We start from the raw sequence: 15,499 nt of genomic DNA, 5'->3' as shown, positions 1-15,499 counted from the left end.
CAGGAAGAAGGAGGTGCTGATTCTGAGGACAGGAGACATGTGCGCTGCTGGTGGAGTCTTCCTACTGCTTCTGATGCTGGGTAAGTCGCTGGGGTGGGCAGGGTGGGGAGAGCAAGGATTTTTGACCCCACTAAGCATCATAAACCCTCAGGCAACTGATGACAGAATAGCATTCATGGTGGGGCAAGCAAAACTGGGTCTACACCCGCATGACCCCTGTCCTGCTGGAGATAGCCCCAAAATGACATTTCACTCATGGAGTTTGCCAGTTAACAGTGGTCCCTGCAAAATCTTGAGAGGATACTGCCTGCCAGGCACCAGGCTCAGACCCTAAGCAGGAGGAAAGATCCCTGCACATACTTTGCTCAGAGAGGGCCAGGCACAGGAGGATACTGACATGCCAGCCAAGAAAGGCTTTACTAAGAAGGAATCGTTGGAGCAAAGACTAATGGAGTGATATGATGGAACTGAGGATGTAGGAAAAGAGCACTTCAAGCACAGGTAATTAGCAGTGCAAATGCTAGTCAACGACTTCAGGCTTAAGTTAATTCATTTCTTTTTCTGATCTACAAAGATTTTAGTTGGAGCGACTGAGCATAGCAAAAGATAACAGGAAGCAAAACAACAAAGATAGACAAACACTGCCAAGTAATTGTTAAAGCAAATGTGATAAAATTAAATAGCAATGTAAATCTCAAAAACAACAAAGAAGGGGGTATGGTGCCGCCAGCAGGTTAGTCTGTACCTGTGAGGCCTGATGGCGCCTTCAGACTTCCAGATACCCCAAAATTGCTGCTGTGCCTTTGGCCAGATGACAAAAACTTGGAGCAAAGTTTATCAAAAAAGTAAACGGCCAAAAGTTAGGTATGTGGGAAACACACCCACAAACCACCTCCGGCTCAACTATATCATTGGAGGCATGGCCTCTCTGGTTCCTGATTGAACTGCTTAATGGCCATGATCCCAGAGACTCAGAAGCAAATCTCAAAACCCAGCGGCTTTTGGCAGAAATGCGTCCGTTCCCTGCAGTAGGTTACCGGTGCTAGGCCAATCCAGGTAGGAATAGGTTTTGTGCCTTGTCCTGTTCCCCCTGGCGCCCCGGTGGCCACCATCCTCCAGAGGCCACTGGACAGTCAGGTTTGGGCCCACAGTGACGAGACATGCAGGGCCTCATGGAATGGGGGTGGAGCCTGGCCTGTCCTTCCCACCCCAACGAGACCCCAAGTCATCGCCCATGAATGGCCTCTCTGGCTCCTGATCAAGCTGCTCAAAGGCCATGATCCCAGAGACTCAGGAGCAAATCTCAAAACCCAGTGGCTTTTGGCAGAAATCCCTCAGATTTAAGTGTTAAAATTTCGAAATTTAAAAATCACATGGCCCTACTGCAGCCATGTGACATCATATGTTATTCATAACCAGCAATAGAACACAAATTATCTACTGTTGCCTTTTCAGCAGATCTGAGTGTTGAGGTAAAATCTCAAATAATAATGGTGGGTCTGGTATAGAAATATTGAATGTGATCAAAGTAGAGAGTAATGTGGAAATCTTCTGCCCCACAGGTAGGGGGAGGGTGTGGGATGGGGGTATACTGGGGTGTTTGGTGGTGGAGAATGGGCACTGGTAAAGGTATGGGTGTCTCATTGTATGACCGAGACTTAGACCCAAAAGCCTTATAACTGCTCTCACTGTGATTCAATAAATAAAATTATAAAAAATGGAAAAAAAAAGTAAGGTGGAGTTCATGCACAATTCAATCAGCTAATCAGTGGCTGAATAAATAGCAGTACTCTTACATAAAAAAAAAAAGATACTGTATTTTCAACCAAAATATACTTGCTATTCCCAATGAATAACTAGATCATCACTAATATCACATAGATATTATAGTATGCTATTACCAAGGTTTCTGTCACTGGGTGGGATCTGTGAAAAAGCTGATCTTTAAAATCAATCTGAGATGGGGCCGGAGAGATAGTAAAGTGGGTCTGGCACTTGCCTTGCACCAATCCTGTGGTGTTCCCTGAGGACCACAGGATTAATACCTGAGGGCCAAGCCAGAAGTAACCCGAGTATCACTGGGTATGGACACAAAACAAAAACAAATAAAATAAAATAAAATCAGTCTGAGAAATTACTCTCAGAGAAAAGACCGGTGAATCAGGATATCAGAAGTGTTACCATGTTATTGCTATGTTATATTAATGATATGATATGTCTGCCTTAGGATCTTGCCTAAATTCTTCTGAAAAAGGAAAACAGCATCCAGGTGAGTGGTTTCCACTTGAGACAAGACTGCAGGGTCTGTAATTGGAACAGTATGAAAGAGGGAAGTGAGGAAAGATTCGGGTGCCAGTGTGGGAAGTGAAGGGGGAGGATGTGGACGATGAGAAGATGGGGGCCAGATAAATAGGATGATCAGATTCCCACGTTTCTTTCTTTCTTTAGTATGTGGACAACGTCAAGCTTCCCCTCGCATTGTGGGGGGTGAGGATGCTACTGAGGGGAACTGGCCTTGGCAGGTCAGCGTGCGCTTTTTCAGTATGCATGTCTGTGGAGGCTCCATTATCGGTGAGAGGTGGATACTGACAGCAGCACACTGTTTTGAAATGTGAGTTCTAGCTGGCTGCTGGTACAAACACATTCTGAAGAAATAGTTGAATGATTTCATGAAAGAATAAACAGACAAATGAAAGCAGTAATATGGGTAGGCAGTAGAATGCCTAGGTCACCTTGAACACAGGTCAGGGAATAGAGACAGAAACAGGAAAGGACTCTATTATAAACTTTTTTGGCCAAATCACTTCCCAAATTCCACTCTCACGGGATCTTTTTTCTGAAGATTTTGGGCTTTTAAATACAATGGCAGCCCTCTCCCAGACCTACTACTGTAAGAGAAGCAAGATGCCACTATGAGGTGAGTGGCCCAATGAAAACACTCAGAAAAACTGATGCATCCAGTCAAAAGTGAGTAAAGAATCAAAGACTGCCAACATACACATGGATGAACAAGCAGATATTCTTCAAGTGGAAGACTGGTTTGCCTGGCAGTCTTGAGGCCATGAGTTAGGAACCCATTACCTTCCCATATGCTGAGAGGAACTGCCACCAAGTCCCATATTGCCACAACCAAGTGTGCAGTCTCCGATGCTCCATAACCCAGGGTATAATTACTACAAGTAACTGAAGTGTGCATGCTTTGAGCAGTACCACAGTCAGTATGTGAAACCCTTGGCCATCCCATCAACAACAAAAGAGAAGGGAAAAGGGAAGAAATAGAAGACAACAAAATATTGCCCTCTCCTCAGTGCCCCCCCCCACACTCCCTCCCCAAAACTCCCTCCAAAAGACAACAAAATAGAGAAGGAGTAAAAAAAAACGGAAACAAATCAACAGAGTATAAATTAGAAGCAGCTTGGTCAATTCTGGGTTGTTACAATCCTTTCTTGTCTAGAGATTTGGTGCTACACACACATTTTTCTGATACAGCTGCAGCAAAGAACTATGCTCTATTTTTATTGTCTTTTCCTCTTCCTCTTAGGACTTGGTATGCTTTTCCCTATTCTGTATCATTGGGATCAATTTATATAGACAGTTCAAAGAAAAGCATGAAGTATCGTGTGTGCAAAATCATCATACATCCAAACTTTCATGAAAGAAGTGCAGACATTGCCTTGTTGAAACTATACTCTAAAGTCACAATCACTCCTTTTGCTATGCCCATCTGCTTGCCCAATGTCACAGAGAAGTTAATAATTCCACGCACTTGCTGGGTGACTGGATGGGGTCATATTATGAATAATTACGGTGAGAATGGGGAGTGAAAGGTGGGTTTTTCTCTTATGTTACCCTTATATGCACAACAGAACCCTCTCATTTTAAGTATATCAAATTACTATGGCAAATGTTTTCATAAAACATGGCCAACCTACTCATATTAACTATAAATGTCCAAATAAGATGCATTTTATTGTGGCTAGTGTTTATCAGCAGCTAGGAGAGCAAATACAACTTAAACATGGAATTACGTCTCTAGATTAATTATCTCTCTGATTTAAAGTTCTCCCAGCACTACCGGAAGTCAACCTCAAGTACAGAGCCAAGAATAGACCCAAGTATTTGGGTGTGGCCAAAATCAGGAAACAAAACAGCAGTAAACACTGATTTTCTCATTCAGACTTCATGTTAGAACTTTAAAGCTTTGTTGATAGACAACTGCCATGGGTGTGCTATAACTACATCATTTCAACTTCATAAAACTACAAATTGCCCTTAGGCATAATTTTCTTTAAAGTGTGCATCTTAATGGTCATTTTTGGTCTTTTGGTTTTCTTTTTCTCCCTTTTGGTCTATAGCCAGTGATGCTTAGGGATATTCCTGTCCCTGTGCTCAAGAATTACACCTGGTGGTGCTTGGTGGAGCAAATGGGATGCTGGGAATCGAACACTGTTGGCCACATGCAAGGCAAATACCCTACCACTGTATTTTAGCTCCAACCCCTGGTCTGTTGTTTTGTTTTTTGAATAAAAAAGCTTCTGACATTAAACAAAACAAAAAAAAAAGCTTGGAAATAACCTAGTATTTCTTTTATTATCTTTTTCTTCTTTACTTAACCACCCAGGATGAAGAAATGAAAACAGAAAATCAGCAGGAAGAGAAAACTGGAAAATGGAGTAATTTTAGAATATTCTTAAATCTTTACAAGATAAAAATTAGAAATACTCTTCATTTAACATGTTAAGAAACCCTATATTGCAAAGGACAAGTCTCAAGCAAATAGTTTTGTTTGTTTTGTTTTGTTTGGGGGCCACACCTGGAAGTGCTCTGGACTTACTCCTGGCTCTGTGCTCAGGGATCACTCCTGCTTGGCCCTGGTCAGTCATGGGTAATGCCTGCTGCCTTTTTGCTCTGGCCTTTCAAATAGTTATTAAGCATTCATTAATTCAGATTCATTGTACCAAAAGAAAAAATTCCATTTGTAAACACGATTGGAAAGGAACCATTTTCCATTCTGATAATGGGAATCATTCCCCTGCACATTTTCAGATAACTTTAACTGGTTAGAGAGGTTCTACAGAAGTTAATACTTTTGCCTTGCATGTAGCCTACCCTGGGAATTGAGCCCAGGCAATGCATATGGATTCGGTCCTAAGCACCACCAGGAGTGACCCAAATCCCACACAATCCCATTGCTAAAAAACAAAATTAGATTAGCATTTCATTTCTACCTGCCTCTGCAGATTACATCCCTTCCATCCTCAAGGAAGTAGAAGTACCTATCACTGACCAAAAGAAGTGTGAAGAAATCTATGACACACTGGTCGTATTACCACAGCCAGCTATCCAGGAGGGTATGCTTTGCGCTGGTAGCTCACATAGAGACAGCTGTGAGGTAAGATATTTTTAGCATACAATCTTAAATTTTGAGTTGTAATAAACATTATAATTATTTCAGATACCAACAACTAAATTAATATTGTATACTGTGAAATGCACAGAGGATAGGGCGTTTGCCTTGCACGTGGCCGACCCAGGTTTGATTCCTCCATCCCTCTTGGAGAACCCAGCAAGCTACCGAGAGTACCCGCCTGCACGGCAGAGCCTGGCAAGCTCCCCGTGGCATATTCGATATGCTAAAAACAGTAACAAGTCTCACAATGGAGACATTACTGCTCAATGTCTGCTCAAGCAAACTGATGAACAATGGGAGGACAGTGCTAAAGTGCTACTGTGAAATGAGCACACTCTTACCACTTTCAAATACGCAACACTATTATAACTACCATTACCATAAAGGTAAAGGTAAAGGCAAAGGCCCTCCCGTTGATCATCGATTTGCTCGAGCGGGCCCAGTAACGTCTCCATTGGAGACTTTGTTGTTACTGTGTCTGGCACATCCAATACGTCACGGGGAGCTTGCCAGGGTCTGCCGTGCGGGCGAGATACTCTCGGTAGCTTGCCGGTCTCTCCGAGAGGGGCGGGGGAATCGAACTCAGGTTGGCCATGTTGGCTGCGTGCAAGGCAAACGCCCTACCGCTGTGCTATCGCTCCAGCTTTCTCTATAACAACTTAATTTTAGAGTCTACTTTGATAACACTTCAGTGTGAATGTACTCTTAAAAGTCTGTATTTTTCTTCCCTGCTCCACCTTGTTTTGATGTCAGATTTTACATCTTTCTATCTGTATCTTACTTGATTAATGTTAGATATTTTTACTTTCATCTTTTAATCTTCATTTGCATTATACAGTGAAGTCATTCCTTCACTATATTACTACATATTTATCTTTTCCAATGTTATATTTCATGCTTTCTTTAAGCTTATTGGTTCACTTCCTTTTCAATTTAAGAAGGGGTCAGAGAAATAGTACAGTGGGTAGGGTGCTCGATCTCTGGCATCATATATGGTCCTCTGAGCACTGCCAGGAGTAATTCCTGAATGCAAATCCAGGAGTAAGACCTGAGCATCACCAGGTGTGACCCTTCAAAACAAACAAACAAACAAGAACAGAAGTCCCTTATAAATTTTCTTTAATGCCATGTTAGTGGTGACAACTCCTGCAATTCTGAATAACTTTGCCAGAAAGTATTTATGTCGCAATACTCTCCCATCAATAATTTGAATACATTATATGTCAGTTCCTCTAGTCTGAAAAGTTTCTGCTAAAAAATCTAATATTCTTATGAGGGTTCTTGAACCTGTAACAAGTTGACTTTCTCTTGCAAATGAGTCCTTCTGATTTTTTAAATCATAATCAAGCTCTGTGTGAGTTTAAGTTGATCTTATTTGAAAGTCCAGATGTCTCTTTCCCCAGATTAGGGAAGTTTCAGACAAAATACCTCTAATATTCCTGAACTAAACCAAACTAAAGCCTGCTCTTCAGGCTAAGTCTCCTAGACAAGCACATAAGCCTCTTTCTTGGGAAGACTAAGAGTGTGTTTTCATCTGTTCTCTGTAGTGCCATAGAAATGACAGATTTTCAAGAACTGTATTCCAACTGTCAGAAACATATATTTCATCCATTTAAAATGAACTAAACTTTGATGGGGAAAATGTATTACATTATCTTTATGTCACGTAAATATTTTGAAGCTACTAAGAATTTCAGCTGTCTCTCCCAATTCCAAAATTCTTTAATTCTAGAAATTCCAAATTCTCCCCTTACTGCAATATAAGTCCAGTCATGTCCAGAATTCTCTAACAAGGAATTTTCCCTGATTCCTTCTAAAAAAAAACTCTCCATATCTAAGGAAGATTTTCCACTTCATGGTTCAGTTTTACTATGCTCACACTTTTTATCTTTTTCTTAGGGTGATTCAGGAGGACCTCTGTCATGTCTTATTAATGATGTATGGATGCAGATAGGATTGGTAAGCTGGGGGATGGACTGTGGTACACGTTTTCCTGCAGTCTACACCAATGTGACCTACTACCGAAAATGGGTTAATACCATCATTTCAAGAGCTGAGTCTTGGATGCCAACCATCTGGATTTATCTAATTTCCTGCTCGTTATTATACCAGTCTTTCTGGTTCTAGTAGGATCCACCTGTGCTTTCAACCTAACATCTTACCAGAAGAGTAGGGAGTATAGTTGCAGCTGATGGTCAACAACAGAGATAAGAAGGAAATGCATAAAGAACAAGCTTCATGAAATACTGGGAGCTCTAGATGACTTCATTAAAATAACTTGTTGAGGTTTTTAATTCTGGAAGTATATGTCAATGATTACAATGTAGAACAGTTGAAAAATAAAGCTGTCACTTCTGTATATGGCATTCTTTGTCCCAAACTGTTCATCTTCAATCAGGAAGGATGCCTTCCATAAGAATTTATAGTCACGAATTAAATAACTAACTACTGGGAAGGCAGACAAGAAAAAAAAGTATATGAAGAAAGTAGGTAAAGGACCAAATGTGATAACCTCTCAGTATCTGTATTGCAAATCATAAAGCCCAAAAGTTGAGAGAGAGTATGGGGGAAATTGCCTGCCATGGAGGCAGGGGGAGGATGGGAAAGGTGGGTATATTGGGGACATTGGTGGTGGGGAATGTGCACTGGTGGAGGGATAGGTATTTGATCACTGTATGATTATAATTCAAACATGAAAGCTTGTAACTATCTCATGGTGATTCAATAAAAAAATAATAAAGTAAAAAGTATATGAAAGCCAAAGGACCAATATTCTTCAAAGAAATATAGTAACAGTTTTTCTTCTTGTTCATAGTTTTTGTTTTTTTTTTCTTTTTGGGTCACACCCAGCAATGCTCAGGGGTTACTCCTCACTCTGCACTCAAGAATTATTCCTGGTGGTGCTCGGGAGATCATATGAAATGCCAGGGATTGAACCCTGGTCAGCCGTGTACAAGGCAAACACTTTACCCGCTGTGCTTTCGCTCTGGCCCACTGTTCATGAGTTTCTTACCAGGCCATATTTTTCACCTCCTCTACTAAATTTTTTTCTCCCCTTCTCTCCCCAATCAAGGAACCTAATTTAAAACATATACATAAGGGCTGGGAAGATGGCTCGAAGGATAGGTACACATGCTTCATTGTGCAAAAACTGAGTTCAATCCTTGGCATTCATGGTTCCCTGAGCACTATCAAAAGCAACCTCCAACCACAAAGCAAGGAGTAGCTCCTAATCACTGGTCAAGTGACCCTCATAGCAAAAAGGAGAAGAGAAAAATATATAACACATATTTAGTTCTGCTCTGCACTTCTAAAAGTTTTACCTTTTGAAAAGACAACTATAACCTATTATTAAAAATGGATTATTATGATGATTTCAAGAGGTGAAGTTTATGGTTTCAAAAGCCAAACTGTTTTTTAAATTGGGTGGTATCTTCTCCTCTAGCCCAGGTGTTGAGATAATCTAAAGTTGGGGTAGTAGTAACCTCTGGTGCAACTGGGGTCAGTTTTCTATTTGTTTAAAGAACATAGATTTCAGGCCAGCCAGATGGTGTAGAGGTCAGGGCACCTTTTTTTTTTTTTTTTTTTTTGCTGACTTGGTTCTATATGGAACCACATGGTGACTCACGGCAGCATGGCTGCATGTTGCCTTAAAGTTCTCAACATCATCTGAGTGAATCTGGTGGTTCCATGCAGTACAGTGCCTAAGCAGCACCAAATACTCACGTCCTAGTTCTGAATCATTTACCCAGTTGGGTGGCTATCACCAGGAGTGACCCCTCGCTTCCCTGGGTACTGCTTGGGTGAATCTTTCTCAAAAAAAAAAAAAAAAAGCAGATTCCAAGTGTACACTCATGTATGTATATTATATAATTTTTGGTTTTGGGGCCACACCTGGTGATATTTGGGGGCCCTAGCAGTGTTAAGGATCCTGCTGATCCCGACTGGATCTCTAAGGACAAAGCAAGTGACTTAGCCCCCTTTAGGCAAAGGAGTGGTAGCACAAATTAGTGTGAGAGCTGTGGTCTAGACCTAGCAACTAGTTTCTTTTTGTTTATTGTCCTTTTCTTTGGGCCACACACTGCTGTGCTCAGGACTTACTCCTGCGGGGGTTGGGTGAACATATATGGTGTTGGAAACTGAACCCAGGTTGGTTCTGGCAACAGAAGTGCCTTCCTTTGTACTATCTATCTCTCTAGCCCTCAAGTAATTTCTGTAATAAAGTATATTATATGGAAGCATATAATTTTACTTAATGAATATATTTCTTTTTTGTGAAGAAATAATGTGTCCTATACTATTTTCTTCTCTACATAGGTTTCCAGGAGCTCAGAAAGAAATTTTTATCAATTTCATTCATCATAGTGTTTGTGTGAATGTGTGTGTGACTCTGTATGTGTGGTTCCTGGGTCAAACCTTGCCAACTCATGGCTACTCCCTGCTCAGTGGTTGCTCCAAGTGGTATTGGTGGGAGAGTGCTTGGGATGAAACTTTGGACTCCTGCGTGCAAGTCACACATGACAGCCTGTTAAGTTATCTTTCCAGACTTGTTTGTTTCTAACTTCCCCCATTCTCTTCATTGTTGTTGGAATGACTGGGGGTTATGCTGTGGTGCTCACTGGAAGTCACATATCAGGTTGCAGGATTGAGTATTGCTCTCCTTTAGTCGAAGTGCTTGCACATGATTGCCAGAGCTCTCACTTAGTTAATGCATACACATTATAGTTGTGGTACTTGCTATACAGGCTAGAAATCAGCTGCCTGTGATAATGACAGAACAGAATGTTAGAACAGCAGGTAGTGTGCTTGCTTTGCAAACGGTTTGATTTCTGGCATCCCTTATGGTCCCCGAGCACCACCATGAGTGATTCCTGAGAGCATAGCCAGGAGTGAGCCCTGGGCACCATGGGTATGGCGCACTGCCACCCATCTCCCCACCCCCAACAAAAAAATAAATCAGCTACCTGAGTATTTCATTAAACATATTCTTTCTTACACAGCCAGACACTAGGCAGTAATAAAGTTTTTCCCTTGAAATGGCTTTTGATGGTATGCTGTTATTTCATGGCATATCATTATTAAAAGAGGCTAAAAAAAAAGTTCCTTCTTCATGAAGAAAGGAAAGGGAAGGAATAATTCAAAATAATCAGCAATTATATTAATTTGAGGGCTGGAGAGGTAGTACAGTGGGTAAGGTGCTTGCATTGCACTCAGCAGACCTGGGTTTGAATCCTGGCATCTTACAAGGTCCGATGACAATCGCAAAGTATCTTACCTGGTGTGGCCCTCAAACAAAAACAAACCAAAAAATTAAATAAATGCAAATAAGGTATATTAATTTTATTCCATACTATCAGAAAATTGAAATGAACTGGTCACTGACTAAACAAAAGACTGAAATATAACTTTTTAACTGTCTTTCAGAATTATTATCCTTAGCTGACCCAGATTCTCTCCACTCTTTTTTTTTTTTTTTTGCCACATTACACCTTCATTTACCATCACCATGTGGGTTGAATAAAGTGATTGGGTCTAATCCTGTGGCACTTTATATCTCTCTATAACACCTAAGATCACACTCCTTTGAACAGAATACAATGGGGGTCTAAACTTTGAAAATGCCAAGGGCATTCAGTTTTGGTTAATTTAGAAAGGAGAGGGCAGACTGAGCAGAATTGAGCTAAGTTTTAATAGAATTTGGATGAGATTTTTTTTTAAATGAATAGTGTGTGGGTGATATTCCACAGAGGGACTGGAATATCAAGCTGGAAAGAATAAGATTTTTTTTTTTAAACTGAATCACTGTGAGAGCAGTTACAAAGTTTTCAGTTTAAGTCTCAGTCATATAATGATGAAACACCCAACGCTTCACCAGTGCACATTTTCCACCACCAAAAACCCCAGAATACCCTCATCCCACTCCCTCCCCCTGCCTGTGTGGCAGACAATTTCAATGTTACTTTCTCTCTACTCTGATTACATTCAGTATTTTGACACCAGACCCACCATTATTATTTGGGATTTCACCCCAACACTCAGATCTGCTGAAAAGGCAACATTAGACGATTTGTTTTCTACTATTGGATTATGAATTGCATATGATTTTGGGATTCTAAAGTTTTAATAATTAAATCTGGAAGGATTTCTGCCAAAAGCCACTGGGTTCCGAGATTTGTTTCTGAGTCTCTGGGACCATGGCTGATAAGCAGCTCAATCAGCAGCCCAGGCAAGAATAAGAATTTTTAAAGAGCAGAAAGTTAGCTCAATAGACTAAAGTGCCTGTTTTGCATGTATGAAGGCCTAGATTCATCCCTGACACTGCATGTCCTCCCAGCCCCAGCACCACCAGAAGCCACTACCCCCAAGTCAGGAATAGCCCTGAGTACCAATGAACATTATCCAAAAAAGGGGGGGAAGGGAGGGCAGGAGAGGGGTGGGGAATGGAGGGGAAGGGAGGGGAGGGGAGGGGAGGGGAGGGCAGGGCAGGGGTTGGAATTGACTTAAAAAAGAGAAACCAAGCAGGACTCTTGGTTCACACAACAGGATTGTCATACTTCGATCAAATATAAAAGGGTAAAAAGGAGATTTACAAGATCTCAAATCCAGTGTAGGCTGAATAAACATTCCCCCTCCACACCCAAGAATAATTATACGTTCATCCCCAGAACCCACAAGCATGGCATTTTTCCTGATAAAAGGGACTTTTTACAATGAGTAAGTATTTTGAGATGGAAAGATTATTCTGTACTAACAAAATTGTTGTAAAATGTCAAGGGGATCATCAGAGACAGTTATGAGTGAGACTAAGCAAAAGAAAATCAATAAAGTATGAAAAGAAGAGCAGCGAGTAAGTCAACCTCTATCTGCAGGGCGAGTGCATCAGCAGCCTGATGGTGCTTTCAGGCTTTCTGAAACCCCAAAATTGCTGCTGTGCCTGTGGTCAGAACCCTAAAACTCAGGACCAAGTTTCCCAAGAAATTAAACTGCAAAAAGTTAGGTATGTGGCAGCCACCCCCATGAACCAACTACAGAGCCACCATGTAAGCTCTTCTATTGGCATTGCTTCAGAGACCCATAAATAAATCTCAAAAGAGATCAGAGGCTGCAGTTATTCTAGGACCTGCACAAGGCTAAACAGTAAATCAGAGAGGAGGCGGATCAGCCTGATCAGAATTCAATTTAATTCTGATGTTCTGATGTTTTCTAACCAGAGATAGTACCAAGCTCCATAGATTAAGGGCTCAGTCTCCCAAAACAACTCTTCATTTCAAAGACTAGCTATAAGCCCCAGACAAGGGTCACTTCCTGAGCACAGGGGTCAGAGAGAGAGTACAGCAGATAGCATACTTGCATGCGGCCATCCCGGGTTCAATCCTCGACATCCCATATGGTCCCCCAAGAACCACCAGGAGTAAATCCTCAGTGCAGAACCAGGAGTAACCCCTGAGCATCTCTAGGTGAGACCCAAAATGCAACAGCAACAACAAAACAGTTCCTGAGCACAAAGCTAGTAAAAGTAATTGAGCACTGTATAGGGTGTCCCAAAAAACCAAAGAGGGTTAAAAAAAAAACACAAGTAAAAATAAGCTCCCATATGACCCACTGATACCACTTCTTAGTGTCTGCCCACAAAACACAAAAACATTAACTCAAAAAGATATGCATACATGACACACAAATAAATCTCAGAAGAGAGCAACAAGCTGCAGACATGCCTCTGGCCCCCAAAGTCACCATCCAGTTAAAAACTTAACTCCAGTTGTACCAACCTATTTAAAATTTTAGAATTTCTAAACATCTCACACTCTACACCACTGATATACAGACTACAATGGAGTGCAGACTACAATGGATGGGGTATAAAGCAGAAGGCAACTGATCTTGATTTAAAAAAAAATTATATATTTGCACACAAGGCTCAGAGGTAGGGTGTTTGCCTTGTGTGTGGCCGGCCCGGCAGAGCCGGGTTCAATTCCTCTGCCCCTCTCGGAGAGCCCGGCAAGCTACCGAGAGTATCTCGCTCACACGGCAAAGCCTGGCAAGCTACCTGTGACATATTCAATATGCCACACAGTAACAACAAGTCTCACAACGGAGACGTTACTGGGCCTGCTCGAGCAAATCGATGAACAACGGGAGGACAGTACTATACAAGGCTCAACCTGTAACAGCAGCATGTTAGTGAATCTCTTATACAAGGGCTTAGTGGCTCCAGGATAAGATACAACAATCTTCACACACTTTCTTCTAAGGAAACTTTGATCATTTTTAGCCAATTATTCATAACAAGTAGTACTGCACTGTAGCACTGTCCTCCCATTGTTCATCAATTTGCTTGTGCGGGCACCAGTAATGTCTCCATTGTGAGACTTGTCGTTACTGGTTTGATTTTTTTTTTTTTTTGGCATATCAAATACATCACCGGTAGCTTGCCAGGCTTTGCTGTGCGAGCGGGATACTCTCGGTAGCTTGCCGGGCCCTCTGAGAGGGGTGGAGGAATCGAACCCGGGTCGGCAGCGTACAAGGCAAACACCCTACCCTCTGTGCTATCACTCCGGCCCCATAACAAATAATACAAAATAAATCATTTAGATCCTGCTATTGGGGTAGTCTTGGGTGGTGGTAGGGAAAATTCAAAATATTGGTGGTGGGTAGGTATAATGGTGGTGGGATTGGTATTGGAATACTGAATGTAATAAATTACTGTGAATAACTTTATGAAAGTAAAATATTTTTAAAAGATATGCATACCTATGTTCATTGCAACACTTAGTACAATAGACACGATATGGAAACAACCCAAATGTCCAAAAATACACAAATGGAAAAAGAGGCTGTGCTATATATACAAAATTGAATACTACGGAATACCAAAAAGAAGGATGAAATTATGCAGTTCACTGCAACCCGGGAGAGAACAGGAGGGTATCATGTTAAGTGAAGTAATCAGAGGAAGAAGGAAAAAATACCAAACGGTCCCACTTAACTGTCACATACAGAGTAAACAAGGGAATGGAAGGTATCAAATAATGGCAAAGACTTAGCCCTGGAAAGGAATGACAAGGAGGTAGCTGAGGGTAGGAGTTATACTACATCCAAAAGATCGAGTCTGGGATATATACAAATATCAGATTCTATAAATGTTGGATTTAGAGGACAGACATCTCATTACTAACTTTTTCTGTCATACCCAATCTGAAATTCTCTGAGTTCTTCCCTGCTTTGCTTCTGCTCTTTTTCTCCAGGTACTATCTAACAGTTGAAGTCTCTAGGGGTAGGTTTACAGCTCAAGGGGCAGAATTCATGTGTAAGGGCCCGAGTTCCATCCTGTATATCCCGAGCACTGTTGGAGATAGACCATGGCCTCCCCTAGCACATCCCCTACGACCAAAAACACCAATATAATAACAATAAGAGAAAAGACAAATTCTAGGGATTGTGAATTCTGCAGATTTGGCTAAACAGATTCAGTTCCTCAACTTCTAGTACAGATCCCATTAACCAAAACTGTGTGTTGTCTTTATTCTCTAGGCAACCTAGAAAGCAAGATTCCCAGCTTGGAAAAAAAATTGACTGATTCTAATGATTATGCCTTATATGTATTCTTTTGATGAAACTGGAGATGGGACCTGGGTAAATATAAGAGCACAAAAATGTAGGGCTAGGGAAGATGCTGATAGAGCACACATCTACCATAGTGAAGGCCCTGAATTTAGTCTCTGGTGTTACATATTCCTTTCTTCCCAGTACCACCAGGATGCTGGACCCCAAGGACCATTGAATGGACCTTATTTAAAAAAAGATAGAGAGTGCCAGAAAGACAAATCAGGGGTTAAGGCACTTGTCGTGCATGTTAACTCTAAATCTTGCCACTGCGAATGTTCCCTAAGCATTGCCAGGTATGCCCCTCCACCCAATATAAATAAATATACACATATAAATGAAAACACAGAACTTCAGGCCTGAGAGTGATCTAGAAATCATTTAGACTAACCAATATCCACATTCTATAGATGAAGAATGTAGGGTCTATAGAAGTTAATTATGTTGTCCTTAGCTGAAGTCAAGATAAAAATCGTCCAATCTAGT

The 15,499-nt window shown here is 41.3% G+C and overlaps 1 protein-coding gene and 1 non-coding gene across 2 annotated transcripts in view; one reads left to right on the top strand and one right to left on the bottom strand.

Annotated features, from left to right (window-relative positions):
- Positions 1-15,499, bottom strand: part of SH3D19 (SH3 domain containing 19) — a 199,603-nt gene that overhangs the window by 142,549 nt on the left and 41,555 nt on the right. The window lies entirely within an intron of this gene.
- Positions 10,370-10,506, top strand: LOC130028449 (small nucleolar RNA SNORA15). The gene has a single exon (XR_008793184.1). It is a non-coding gene; the product is annotated as a small nucleolar RNA SNORA15 (small nucleolar RNA).

Source organism: Sorex fumeus, unplaced genomic scaffold, assembly GCF_029834395.1.
Source record: "Sorex fumeus unplaced genomic scaffold, SorFum_2.1 ptg000039l, whole genome shotgun sequence".
Classification (NCBI taxonomy): domain Eukaryota; kingdom Metazoa; phylum Chordata; class Mammalia; order Eulipotyphla; family Soricidae; genus Sorex; species Sorex fumeus.
This window is presented reverse-complemented; position numbering and strand designations above follow the sequence as displayed.